Genomic DNA, 12,752 nt, shown 5'->3' with positions numbered 1-12,752 from the left:
TCTCATTGCATCTTCCTCTTCAGGAGTCTGGGGAGACTGCTTCTTTGAAAGATGAATTCCATGGCGGGACGGTAGACGCCCTTTCTTGGAATTTGTCATTGAGAAACGTTCAAGCACTTTATCAATGTAAGCTGCTTGAGATAGAGCTAAAAGTTTGTTCTTTCTATCCCTGATGATCTGGATACCTAGAACATAACTTGCTTCACCCAAATCCTTCATCTGGAATTGAGTGCTCAACCAATTCTTCACATTTGATAATTTCATAACATTGTTTCTAATGAGTAAGATATCATCTACATAAAGAACCAGGAATACCATTATTTGATTTGCCTTTAGTTGGTAAACATAGGGCTCATCAATATTTTATTCAAAGCCATAGGTCTTGATTATTTCATTAAGCCTAAGATTCTAGGAATGAGAAGCTTGCTTAAGTCCATAGATGGACCTATTCAACTTGCAAACTTTTCCTTCTTGTAAAGATACTTTAAATCCTTCTGGCTAATCCATATAAATGACTTCGTCAAGCTTTCCATTAAGAAAAACTGTCTTGACGTCCATTTGCCAGATCTCATAGTCGAGAGCGGCTACTATGGATAGGAGGATACGAATGGATTTGAGCATGGCTACCAGACTAAAAGTTTCCTCATAGTCCACGCCTTCTCTTTGGGTATAACCCTTTGCCACTAATCGAGCTTTATAAGTCTCGATATTTCCATCAACACCTCATTTCTTCTTGTAGATACACTTGCACCCAATGGCCTTAAAGTCACTAGGTGCTTCCACAAGATCCCAGAAGGAATTTGAGTACATGGACTCCATTTCCTGTTTCATGGCTTCGAGCCATAGTTCCTTTTTAGGGCTAGCCATTGCCTGTTTGAAAGACAACAGATCATCATCACTAGTGTTACCAACAACCATATTGGTTTCACCATCCAAATCATAGCGAACTGGGTTCCTAGAAACCCTCCCAGTATGACGAGGCTCCGTGACTGTTTGCTCAAGAACAGTGGCACTTTCTTCATTTAAATCGACTTGCGTCAGTTGGTCATGAAGAGTGGGAATTTCATCATCAACTAGCGTTGATGACGATGGAACATTGGTTGGAGTCAATTCTTTAACCATCTCCTCTAAAACTACTTTGCTGCGAGGTTTAAAGTTCTAGACATAGTCATTTTCCAGAAAAGTAGCATTTGTAGAAGTGAACACTTTCTTTTCTGAATGACTATAGAAAAGTCCACCCCGAGTACCTTTAGGATAGGCAAAAAACATGCAAACTTCAGTTCGTGGTTCTAGCTTTCCCTCCTTTTTCCTCAGGACGTGAGCGGGACACCCCCAGATTCTATAATGGCGTAAACTAGGTTCACGACCATTCCAGCGTTCTAAAGGTGTTTTGGGGATTGATTTTGATGGCACGACATTGATAATGTCATTCACAGTTTCAATTGCATGTCCCCAGAACGAAGTTGGTAAAGTTGAGTAACTAAGCATGCATCTAACCATTTCCAATAAATTTATGTTTTGACGTTTCGCTACAGCATTTTTTTGTGGAGTACCTGGGGCAGTAAGTTGTGATAAAATCTCAAGTTCAGTTAAATGATCTTGGAACTGCATATCCAAATATTCTCCACCCCTATCAGATCGCAAGATCTTTAACATTTTACCTAATTGGTTCTGAGCAATTGCTAAGAATTCTTGAAACTTTGAAAATATTTCTGATTTCCTATGCATTAGGTAAAGACATGAGTATCTAGAGTAATCGTCAATGAAAGTGACGAAATACTCAAAGCCACCCCTGGCTTGTACATTCAAAGGTCCACAAACATTTGAATGCACAAGACCAAGTGGTTCTTTGGCCCTATCACCCTTTGCAGAGAATGGACGCTTGGTCAGTTTGCCTTCTAGACAAGATTCACAGACAGGTAATTTACCTAAGGTGAGTTCCCTCAAAGGTTCCTCCTTTGTAATTCTTTGAATCCTATCATAACCAGTGTGACCTAGTCTCAAGTGCCATAAATATGTCACATTATTGTTATCGGTCTTTTAACGTTTATTGGTCCTAGGTTTAGCTACTTTGAATAAATCATTGTTAAGAGCAAGGGGTTCGTTAGGTTGCAGAATATAAAGCCCGTTTTCCAAACATGCAATACACAATTGTGATCCATTGAAGGAAATAGATATATTAGAACTTGTGAAAGTCATAACAAATTGTTCTAATTGCAACATGGAAATTGAAATTAAATTTCTACTAAAATTTGGAATAAAAAATACATCTTTTAAAATTAAGTATTTATTTCCGAACTTCAGAAGAGCTATTCCTCTAGCTTGGACCTTAACGAACGCTCTGTTTCCAACTCTAAGCTTTAAGCCGCCTTTGTCCGCTTCCTCCCACGATTCAAGAAGTTGTAAAGAGTTACAAACATGGTTGGTAGATCTAGAATCAATAATCTAAACAGATTTATTATTCTCTAAAACACATGTTTCTAAGATAAATGAACTATAATCATTACCTTTGTTTTCAGCTGCTAGAAACTTGGGGCAATCTCGTTTTCAATGCCCCTTCTCTTTGCAGTGAAAACACTTACCTTTACCTTTCTAGTTTTTCTTGTTCTTCCCCTTAGGCGTCTATGCACTTGGTTGTGTACTCGTCTTTGTAGCCTTTGCAGGCTTGGGGTTGTTTATTTGTCCACCTTTCCTCTTATTTCTAGCTTTCGAAGACAAAGTTGGGTTCGCTTTAGCCATAGCTAGATCAACAACAACATCAGTAGTCTTATTTTCTCCTCCTTTACTAGGTCCACCCATGATAGACTCAAAAGTCTGAAGCTCATTCATGAGTTGCATCATACCATAGTTGAGTTGATCACGAACGTGCAGACACGGTCCTATCCAAGAATTCACGGTGCCATCACGTACGTGTGGAGACGGTGTTATACAAGCATTTACGGTGCTATCAAGAACGTGTGGAGACGATGCTTGTTTTGGGGATTCCTCGATCATGACGAACTCAGAGTTGTCACCAATCAACTTTATGTTGATATTCTGCTTCCAATTGAGGAAGTTTTTTCTAGTGAGTTTCTCCATCAAAAGTTGAGAAAGGATGAGAGTATACACAGACACTACATAACTTAAAACTACAAATTATCAATAAAATAGAAATCAATCACATTTGCTCAATAAAACTTTTATTCACACAAATTTCAAGAAATAGCACAACATATACCAAAATATGTAAGATATGAGAAAAAAATACCAAAAACAATCATATCTCTATTTCTTTAGATTTTTAACTAATCTATGATATCCTTGTCCCAGTTGGCAAGAGTAAAAAAACCACTAGTTAAATAGAGTTGTAAACTCATTTAATAATGGACACCATTATTAACAACCTGCTATTCGATCAAAATAAGAAAACAAAATATCTTATTTTATGAGCTAGACCCACGGTTTCAATAATCATAGATTTAGTCCTAGTAGTCACCGTAGGGGTGAGTCTAGTAGAATTTGACCTATAATTATCTATCATTCGAAATCTAACCTTGTCAAAATAGCTAATGAACACCTTCTGTAGGGGGACGAATCAAAGCACCTCGAGGCCCCATTAAGCTATTGACTATGTTAAACCAACGGTGGAGATCGAATAATTTTTTTTAAATAAGCTCATTATTAAAATAAAAAATAGTATTTTTATTATTTATTTTTAGAAAATTAATGACTATGGTTTTCCAAAAAAAATTAAACAGATTAAATTTTTAAAACCAAAGTCCTATAATTTCCTATTAATTCTAAAGTGTCACATTGAAACAAATTCAATTAATTTAGAATTAATTTCTTGCTAATCAATATTTAGGTTTAACTAATATAATGAACCTATACAATTGAGTCCAACTCAGGTAAATGAGCCTTAACAATTGGGCTTGTATGGAGAAGGGTGGGTCTAGTATGTCGTTCCCACTACAAAGGCCCCCTATCTTCCATACAAGGTCCAAAAGACAGGAATTTAAGCCTTTGTTTTATTAATTGTTATTAATTGATTAGACCCACTATAGTCATGCGAAACAAATGGGCCTTCACAAGTGGAATCACTCACAATAAAGGAATTTAAACTTTACATTTTCTAATGGGCCCAAATAAAACCTATCATTTTATGAATATTTTATTTGGCAAAATCCATATATCTAACAAACATATGACCACTATATGCATCTAAGCCCAATTGCAAAAATACCACATATAGTGCAAACAGACATGTTATAATTGGATGTGCCTAATCATGTTACTATATGAGCAATTCTATGAATTTATGCAAAAAATACCACAATTTATTTCATTTTAAAAAATTCCACAATTAATTATCTAGAATTTATCAAAAAATTCAAATTAATTAAATTTTTACAAAAAATAAGTCAATTTAAATGAAATTTATCAACAATTAACAATAGTTAATATAAATTTCATTTATCAACAATCAACTTGGTTTTAGGTTAATTTGAAAAAAAAAATATTAATTTGATTTAAATAGGATTTATCAACAATTAACCAAAGTTAATTTAAATCCCATTAAAAAAAATATTTTATTAATTGGTTGAAAAAAATGATATTTTTCAAAATTTAACTAATTTTAAAATTTAAAATCAATATCTTAACTATTTTCCAAAATATCTTGTGTTGTTACAACAATTAGCTAATATTTTAACCATTTAAATCAAATAAAATATAAATAGTTATAACAACCCTAAAATATCTCAAAATAGTTAAACAAATTCAAATATCCATAAAAATATTTAACTAACAATATTCAAATTTCAAATAATTTAAATATTAAAATCTATAGAATAAAAAAGATATTTATATTTTCAAATAAAGATTTAATAAAAAAAATCAAGAATTTAAATGAATATATCTTAAATATCTGATATCATAATTATAATAATTTAATATATTAAAAGATTTAAAATTAAGTTGTTAGTCTATTTTTAAATTTGAATTTGAATCTTTGTAGAAAATATCTAATTATTTAAATCTCAACTAACAAAAATATCTTATTTTTAAAAAACAATTTTAAATACATAACAAATATGATATTTTTGGCTTTGGTTATAAATAATAAATATCCACCATTTTAATTTTCTTTAATTTAAAAAAAATTAATATTTTTTTTGGGATGAATAGTATCCGTGGGTACTGTTCACCGTGGCTGGTGCGCGCGGGCGTGCGCGCACGCATGAGGAGCTAGGCCAAAAAAATTTCAAAATTTTTTTTGAGAAATTTTTCAAACAAAAACCATTTTCTAATTCATTTTTAAGATGTTTTACACAAAATAAAGCATGTATAAAAATTAATAGCATAGAAAACACAACAAAATAACCTAAAAATTGCTAAAATTTACATAAAATCAATATGCTTCATAAAAACATGAAAACCATCCAATTATTCAAACATATCAAATAATCCAATTTTAAACATGTTCATGCATGAAAATAAAGATTACCAAAGGCTCTGATGCCAGTTGTTAGGTAAAACTTATACATGATCTTTATTTATTTTCATGTATATCTAATGTAACGACCCAAATTTACTAATAAGGCTTAAGGGCCTTGATTAGTGTGCCGGGAGGGCACAATTGGAATATATGTGATTTAATGATTAAAAGTATGCTATATGACTATTTGAATATCTGAGATGCATGACTATGTGTGTTAGTATGCATGTATGCCCTAATTAGGTTAGAAAGGGCATAATTGTAATTTTGGCCCATTGAGGGCATAACTGTATATATATGTGATAAATTGTCGAGACCACATTATTATGTGGATATATTTGTAATTTGTGATTCGAGACGATCCTAGTGAGCAGGTTAGCGAAAAAGTCACGGCGGGGATTTATACCCGGCTCGGGGCGAGCCTGGGGGTATTTCTGGGAATTTAGAGAATGTATTGGAGTCCATTTTGACATTAGGGAATATAATTGGTGATTAGTTAGGTGTCGGGAAGTAAGTGGTAAATATTAGAGACACTCGAGGAATTAACGGGAATTGGGTGAAATGACCAAAATGCCCCTAGGTTGATTTAAAGGCTTAGGAATAAAAGGGAGGGTATCTTGGTCACTTGAGTTAAAAACTGGGATAAGGATAACTATTGCTTTATGCCTTAGTGGGAAAATTCCAGAGTCTGAAAGAAAGAAAAGAAGGAAAAAGGAAAAGAAAGGGAATTAGAAGCCTGTTTTTCTCTCCCTCGGTTTAGGCTCTTCTCCACCAGTCCTTGGGGTCTTTTGGTGCTGAGGTTCAGAGGAGAGCTAGGTCAAGCTTGGCAATTGGGTTTATGAGTTAAGCTTGAGGATTAGCAGAGGTTACTCAGCCATTTGAGGTAAGATCTCAGGGTTTTCTTCAGTTTCTGGTTTTGTTGTTGAACTAGATTTCTAAGCTGAATTTGATGGGAAATCTAGGGAATTAAAGCTAAGGGTAAGCCAAGGAAGTGTATAGGATATCCTAACATCAAACTTTCCAATTAAAGGTAAGAAACTTTGAACTTGGGCACTTGAATTCTGATGTTTTGTTGTTTGGCTGAGTTTTTGAGCTCTAGGTTCAACTATGGTGAATTCTATGTTTAGGGATGCATGTGATTGGGTTATGTGTGTTTGGGATGATTGAGATGAGTGGAGCATGTTGATAATCTTGTTTTTAAGTTTGGTTGAAGATTGGAAAAGTTTTGGAAGGGTTAGGCTCGGGAAAATCGCAGGAAGGAAAAATGCAGGGTTGCTGATTCTGTGACTAGCACTAGCCTTTGGGCGCTATAGCGCTAGGCCAGGTTGTCTGGGGTTTTTTTGGGTTCTGTTTGTAGCGTTGTAGTGCCCTTCAAAGAGCGCTGTAGCGCTACCCTGTTTCTAGAAAAGGGTTTTTGGGTTATTTTCAAGGGTTTTTGCCTGGGGGTTCGGGGTTTGATTCCACCACCCTGTTTGGTGGAATTAGAGCTTCCCGAGGGCTCGGTTTTGGACTTGAGGTTTGGTGATGATTTTGACCTATGGTTGTGACTAGGTGTGTGCTAGGGCTCAAGAGGGATCGTGCTCAAGGATCAAAGTGAACGAAGCTAGCGAATTTAAAGGTAAAAAAACTGCACCCGATTATCTGTTTGTGATGGGACTAAGTGCTCCCGATATCTGTAAAATGTCATAGATGGTATTATACCATGGGACATGTGATAAATGGCATAAGCGTGCCGTATACAATATTTGCACACAGGGCGCGGCTTGGCCACTGGTAGCTGAGGACAGCTTAATATTCACTGAGCTCGGTTTAAGCGGGCTGAAGTCAGTGGGATAAATAGAGGGTGCGGCCTAAGGGCGCTAACCCTAGTTATCATATGTGGATTGATTATTGATATGAATTGATATACTTGGTGTGATGAATACTTGATTGTCATGAAAGCTTAAACTGATTAAGTACATGCTTATGCAATATGAGATATTTGACTATCTGTTGATTGATTATGCTCTGTTATTGTGTTTTCTTGCTGGGCCTTCGCTCGCGGATGCTACATGGTGCAGGTAAAGGCAAAGGCAAGTTGGATCAACCTTAAGACGGAGAGCTGCGGGGCTGAATGTACATAGCCAGTTGTTCGGCCGCCATGGCCGAGGAGTGGATCAGGACAAGAAATGCTTAACAGTCTGTTTTGCCTTAGAGTGGCTAGTATTTAAATCTTGAATCTTTGTAAATGGCTTTAATCTTATTATTTTTGGGATCCCGTGTAAACAGAAAAAGTTATTTATAAGAAATACGGCTTTTGGGACCAAAATCTTTTAACCCTAGTTCAATTATAATTTTAGTAACACGTTTTTAATTAAATGACTTGATTAGCAAGTCTTGCACCTTTATAAACACACAGTGTAACAGTCTTGGCTATACAGGGCGTTACATCTGATATTAAACAAATTAAAACGAGATAGCCTAAAACATGTTTCTAAAATTGAATTCAAAGAGAAACAAAGAATAGAATACTTACAGTATATGCAGCGGAATGAAACAGTCCTTCCTTCAGTTTCTCTAACTCTTGTATCCTCTCTGTCGTAGTGTATTATCAAGAAACTGAACCGATCTTCTATTTTCTTCACAACCATCCAATGTATCCTTAGAATCACCTAGACTAGTGTGGGCAATTCTCAACACATGAGATAGATATAGAGAGAAGGAGAGAAAATAACGAAGAGGCTTAGAAAAGGACTTGTGTTTAGAGAGAATCTAAAACTATCAGAAAACCAGTGATTAAACTTATCTGTCGTCTCAGAAATCTTAACTTGTGACTTCTCTCTAAGAACTCCTTTTATAGACTCAATTATACCATTTAATTTAATTATAAAATCAATAAAATAATAGCGATTTTGAAGCCCTAGGTCGAAATTATCATGGGCTTTAGGCCCGTCAAATTTCCCATTTGATTATAAGTCCATTGGACTTCTTAAAATCAAGGCCTGTATTATTTTCTATTGATTTAATTAATTAAATAATTATTTAAATCTTTCATCAAATTAATTATTTATAATTTGAACCTTGATTTAAACTTATTTATTAATTTAGATACAAATTTATCTTAATTAATAAATCTGCCATGATTTTTCTTTTCTTCTCAAAATTACACAACTCTGTGAAACTATCAAAAATTGACTTGGTCAACTTTGATAATTATAATTGATAATTAAATCAATTAATTGAGACTATCTAGATGATTTTATCGAAGGTACAATGGAGACTATGAAATCAAGCTCCAATAAGTTATCATAAATCTAACAAATAAATTTACTAACTTATTAATTCCTCGTGACTCCACTATAGACTCACAATTGAGCTCTTGAATTCATAGAACACTCTATAACAAATATAGATACACTATTAATTATCCATTGTTACAACCATAATTGTCACTCAATCCTCTATAGACGGTCTACAATGAGATAGGACTAAAATACCGTTTTACCCCTCATTGTATTTTATCCTTAAAACACTTAGTTCCTTGTAAATGATATTTCAGTAAACTAATTTAATTACTGAAATGAGATCTCTATCATTTAACACCTTGAACCAAACTAAAAGGAAACCATCATTTCACTTCTTCATCAGAAGCTATAGATGTTCATATCTATGATTAACACTCCCACTCAATTATACTACTGAGTTCCCAAGATGTAAGTATGAGCTAGTCCGTAGGGTAAGCTGGTAACGAACAAGTCAAAGAACTCAAATAATACAATCAGTTAGAATACTAACCACTCAGAATTGAGATTGAATTGACCTATAGTCAACTATATGATATGACTAGAATAGATAATAACGGTATGTTTAGTTATCTTATCAACTGTCAATATCGGTCCTGTCCGATGTAACAAATACATCCGATCTAATCTACTTTGCTAATGTTCTGGAAAGAACATAACACTGTAATGTGTAAGTGGATCATATCGTAGATTGACGAATCAGTGTAAATCCGGTGCACTGACTAATCACAGGACTTACTTATTTTGAACATATAATCATATTTATATTCAACTGTGATTACGTTACTATAAATAAGATTAGCTATATGCTCGGGATTTAATAGAAGTTTATATTAAACAAATAATCATGAAAATAAAACATGTGAACAAAGTGATTAATCAAGTAAAAAAATGATTTGTATTCTTTTATTGATAAAAAAATGAGATTACAAAGAATTTGAGTTTTAATTAGGGCATAAAACCCCAACACAAACCACCCACAACGCACCAAAATATGCGATTCAGAACTTTTCGTTGTGTAGTTTACGTTTTTAAATTTGATCAATGCAGTTCAAACTGCACCGCACCGAATTGTTACAAAAAGTACCAAATTTTTATATTGTTTTTACTTTTACCAGCCCATATTATGAGCCCAGCCCAATATTTTTAGGGCAACAAAATAACATATTATCAATTTCACTCTCTTAGTCTCAACTAACACTGACACATCTCCATCTCTTTCACGCACGACCATGCTTTGGCCAAACCCTTTCCTTGACGGAGGGTGTCTCTCTACCCTCACTTTATGGCGCCAACGCATGGTCACAGTCATGGTTTTTCTCTTCCCCACCTCTGGTTCATGACTCTCTCTCTCTGTATATAACTATATATATATATATACTTATATTGTTTTAGAGGAAGCAGACCCTCCAATTCTACTATATTTCTCTCTCCCTCATCCACTCCATCTTCTATCCATTTTAGAGGTCACCAAACAACACATCTGCCTCTGATGTTGCATGACAACGTCGATAAGGAGAAGCTCCTGCCATCTAAGAAGGTAAATATGTATATATATATATATATCTTAATCTTAGTCTCTCCCTCTTATCCACTCTATCTTCGATCCATTTTAGAGGTCACCAAACAACACATCTGCCTCTAGTGTTGCACGACAACGTCGATAAGGAGAAGCTCCTGCCATCTAAGAAGGTAAATATGTATATATATATTTATATATATCTTAATCTAGTTTATACTGGTTTTCTAATTGTAAATGTCTATTTGCTCATTTGAAATTTTGCTTCGTAGTTTATATATATCTTAATTTGGTTTATACTTATTTTTTAGTTGTAAATGTTTGTGCTTGTTTGAAATCTGATTTAAGAGTTTATAAGAAAATGTTTACTAGGCAAGGCTTATGGTATGTTATTCCGAGACATTTTATTCTAAGACGAGTGACAACTAACTTAATTGTATTTTTTTTTAGATGGAGCAAAGTTCACAGTCCCATAAGTTGGAGCTGAAAGTTGGAGTTGAATTTTTATTATTTTGACTGAAATTTATTTAGTTTGATGTTATTTTTATTGTTTTTGTTGAATTCTACTTAATTATGAATTTTATTATAATTTTTTTTATATTTATTGATTAGTAAATTATTTGGCGATAGGTATATAACGCCTACATTGCACCACACCGCACCACATTTTTGTGGTGCGGTTTGTTCAGTTTTGAGGTCTATGTGGTGCAAGTACAGTTTGAAAAATTGCACAAACTGCATGTGTGGTTGTTGTTAGCCTAAGAGATGTTTCTAAGAGGGGGTGGATTGGAAATTTTAAACTAATTGTAGAATTTAAAACTTAACTAATGAAACTTTCATGCAATAAATAGATAGGACCAATGTAAATAATCAAGTAAGCACAAATGTAAGAAATTTAAGGTTATAGGGATGCAAACTCTAGATTTTACAAGGTCTGGTGAAACTAAAGTCACCTACGTCGTTGGTCTTCAAAGGTAGCACAAGCTTTGAGTTCTAATACCGGATCAAGTTATGGACTTGATCAATCATTTGTACATCCGTGAAATTTTCACCAAAGGTCTTACCCGAACCTCTTACAATTGTTTCTCACAAGGACTATCAACCTCACTCGGATTGTTGAAGTGCCAATCTCACCTATATTGGGTTGTTTACAATACTGGTGCCAACCTCACTTCAATACAATGAAAGGTTTTTGAAAGTTTAAGAACAAAGCACAAATCTCTCTTAGATGATGAAATACAATGTAATAACCTAGAGAGAGATGCAAACACACTAATGAAGATAATCACTAATTTGGCTCAAAGTGTATGAAGAAGTGTTTTGAAAAGGATGAAGAGTATAAATGCTTAGAACACTTGTAATGGCTCAATATTATGATATATGACTGATATTATCTCTGAATTGAGTATAGAAATGAGTCCATTTATAGATAGAAGAGAAAAAGAGCCGTTGGGGGCATTTTGGGGCTCTCTGACATCAGCTAGGCGAGCAGTAGTCTACTAAAAGAGCAGTTGGAGCTGTACATTCAAAACAAAAGCTGCCACATTATGGGGCCCACAAGGGGTGGCATATATTTGAATTTTTTTTCATTAAATATATACATATATATATAATATTATATATATATTTATTAGAAATTTTTTTCTTTTCGGTTATATAAAAAAGGGGATATTTGCATCTAAAGTACCAAATCTTTCACTCTTTTACACTTAAGTACCATAACTTTTTTTTTTTGGCGGTGAAAGTACCTAAGCGTTACTTTTTCTTGCATTTTCAGATTGATCGGAAAAATATGCACATAAGTGTACGTGGTCGTGTCAACTAATAAATTCCGTAAGAACAGATATCGCCCCACAAAGACTATTAACCAATTACTAATAATCGCTTTTCACTTTCTATTCGGTGATTAAAATTGAAATGAATAATTATAAACTACGAACATAATTTAAATAAATGTAAACAGAACAGTAAATCAAAAGATAAAATCAATAACAAAAAGCCTAAGGAATTAATTTCATCAACTTTTCATTCTATTAATTTTACTAATCAGTTCTAAATCTCTTCTTCCAATTCTAATAGCAGGTTAACAAAAATTGATTCATATTCTTTTTCAAGATATAAGATCTCAAACTATATGCAAATTTTCTACATTTCTGTGATAAACTTAAACACATAGCATGCATTAAGAATGGTAACTTAATTGCTACACAAGTCATATAGGTACTCTCGTCCAATATGTAACATATGTCTATATAATGATAGCATATTCCATTTGCATCTTTCGAGTTTTGAATCAAAATAATAAATCAAGTAAATAGTGATCAAGTATTTACTAGCATTAGGCAAACATTATATAGATTAGAATAAAGAAGAAGTATCAATAGAACATCATAATAAAATTAAAGCTTCCATAAAAACCAGACTAAGCAATAAAGTGCCTCGTATTTTATTAAATCAAAATTCAAGCGACTACATT

The 12,752-nt window shown here is 33.6% G+C and overlaps 1 long non-coding RNA gene across 1 annotated transcript; it reads left to right on the top strand.

The window, feature by feature from the left end:
* The first annotated feature begins 9,932 nt into the window (after positions 1 to 9,932).
* LOC133782607 (uncharacterized) lies at positions 9,933 to 10,907 on the top strand. Its single transcript, XR_009870611.1, has 2 exons — positions 9,933 to 10,449; positions 10,727 to 10,907. It is a non-coding gene; the product is annotated as an uncharacterized LOC133782607 (long non-coding RNA).
* Positions 10,908 to 12,752: the final 1,845 nt, after the last annotated feature.

Source organism: Humulus lupulus, chromosome 6, assembly GCF_963169125.1.
Source record: "Humulus lupulus chromosome 6, drHumLupu1.1, whole genome shotgun sequence".
Lineage (NCBI taxonomy): Eukaryota > Viridiplantae > Streptophyta > Magnoliopsida > Rosales > Cannabaceae > Humulus > Humulus lupulus.
This window is presented reverse-complemented; position numbering and strand designations above follow the sequence as displayed.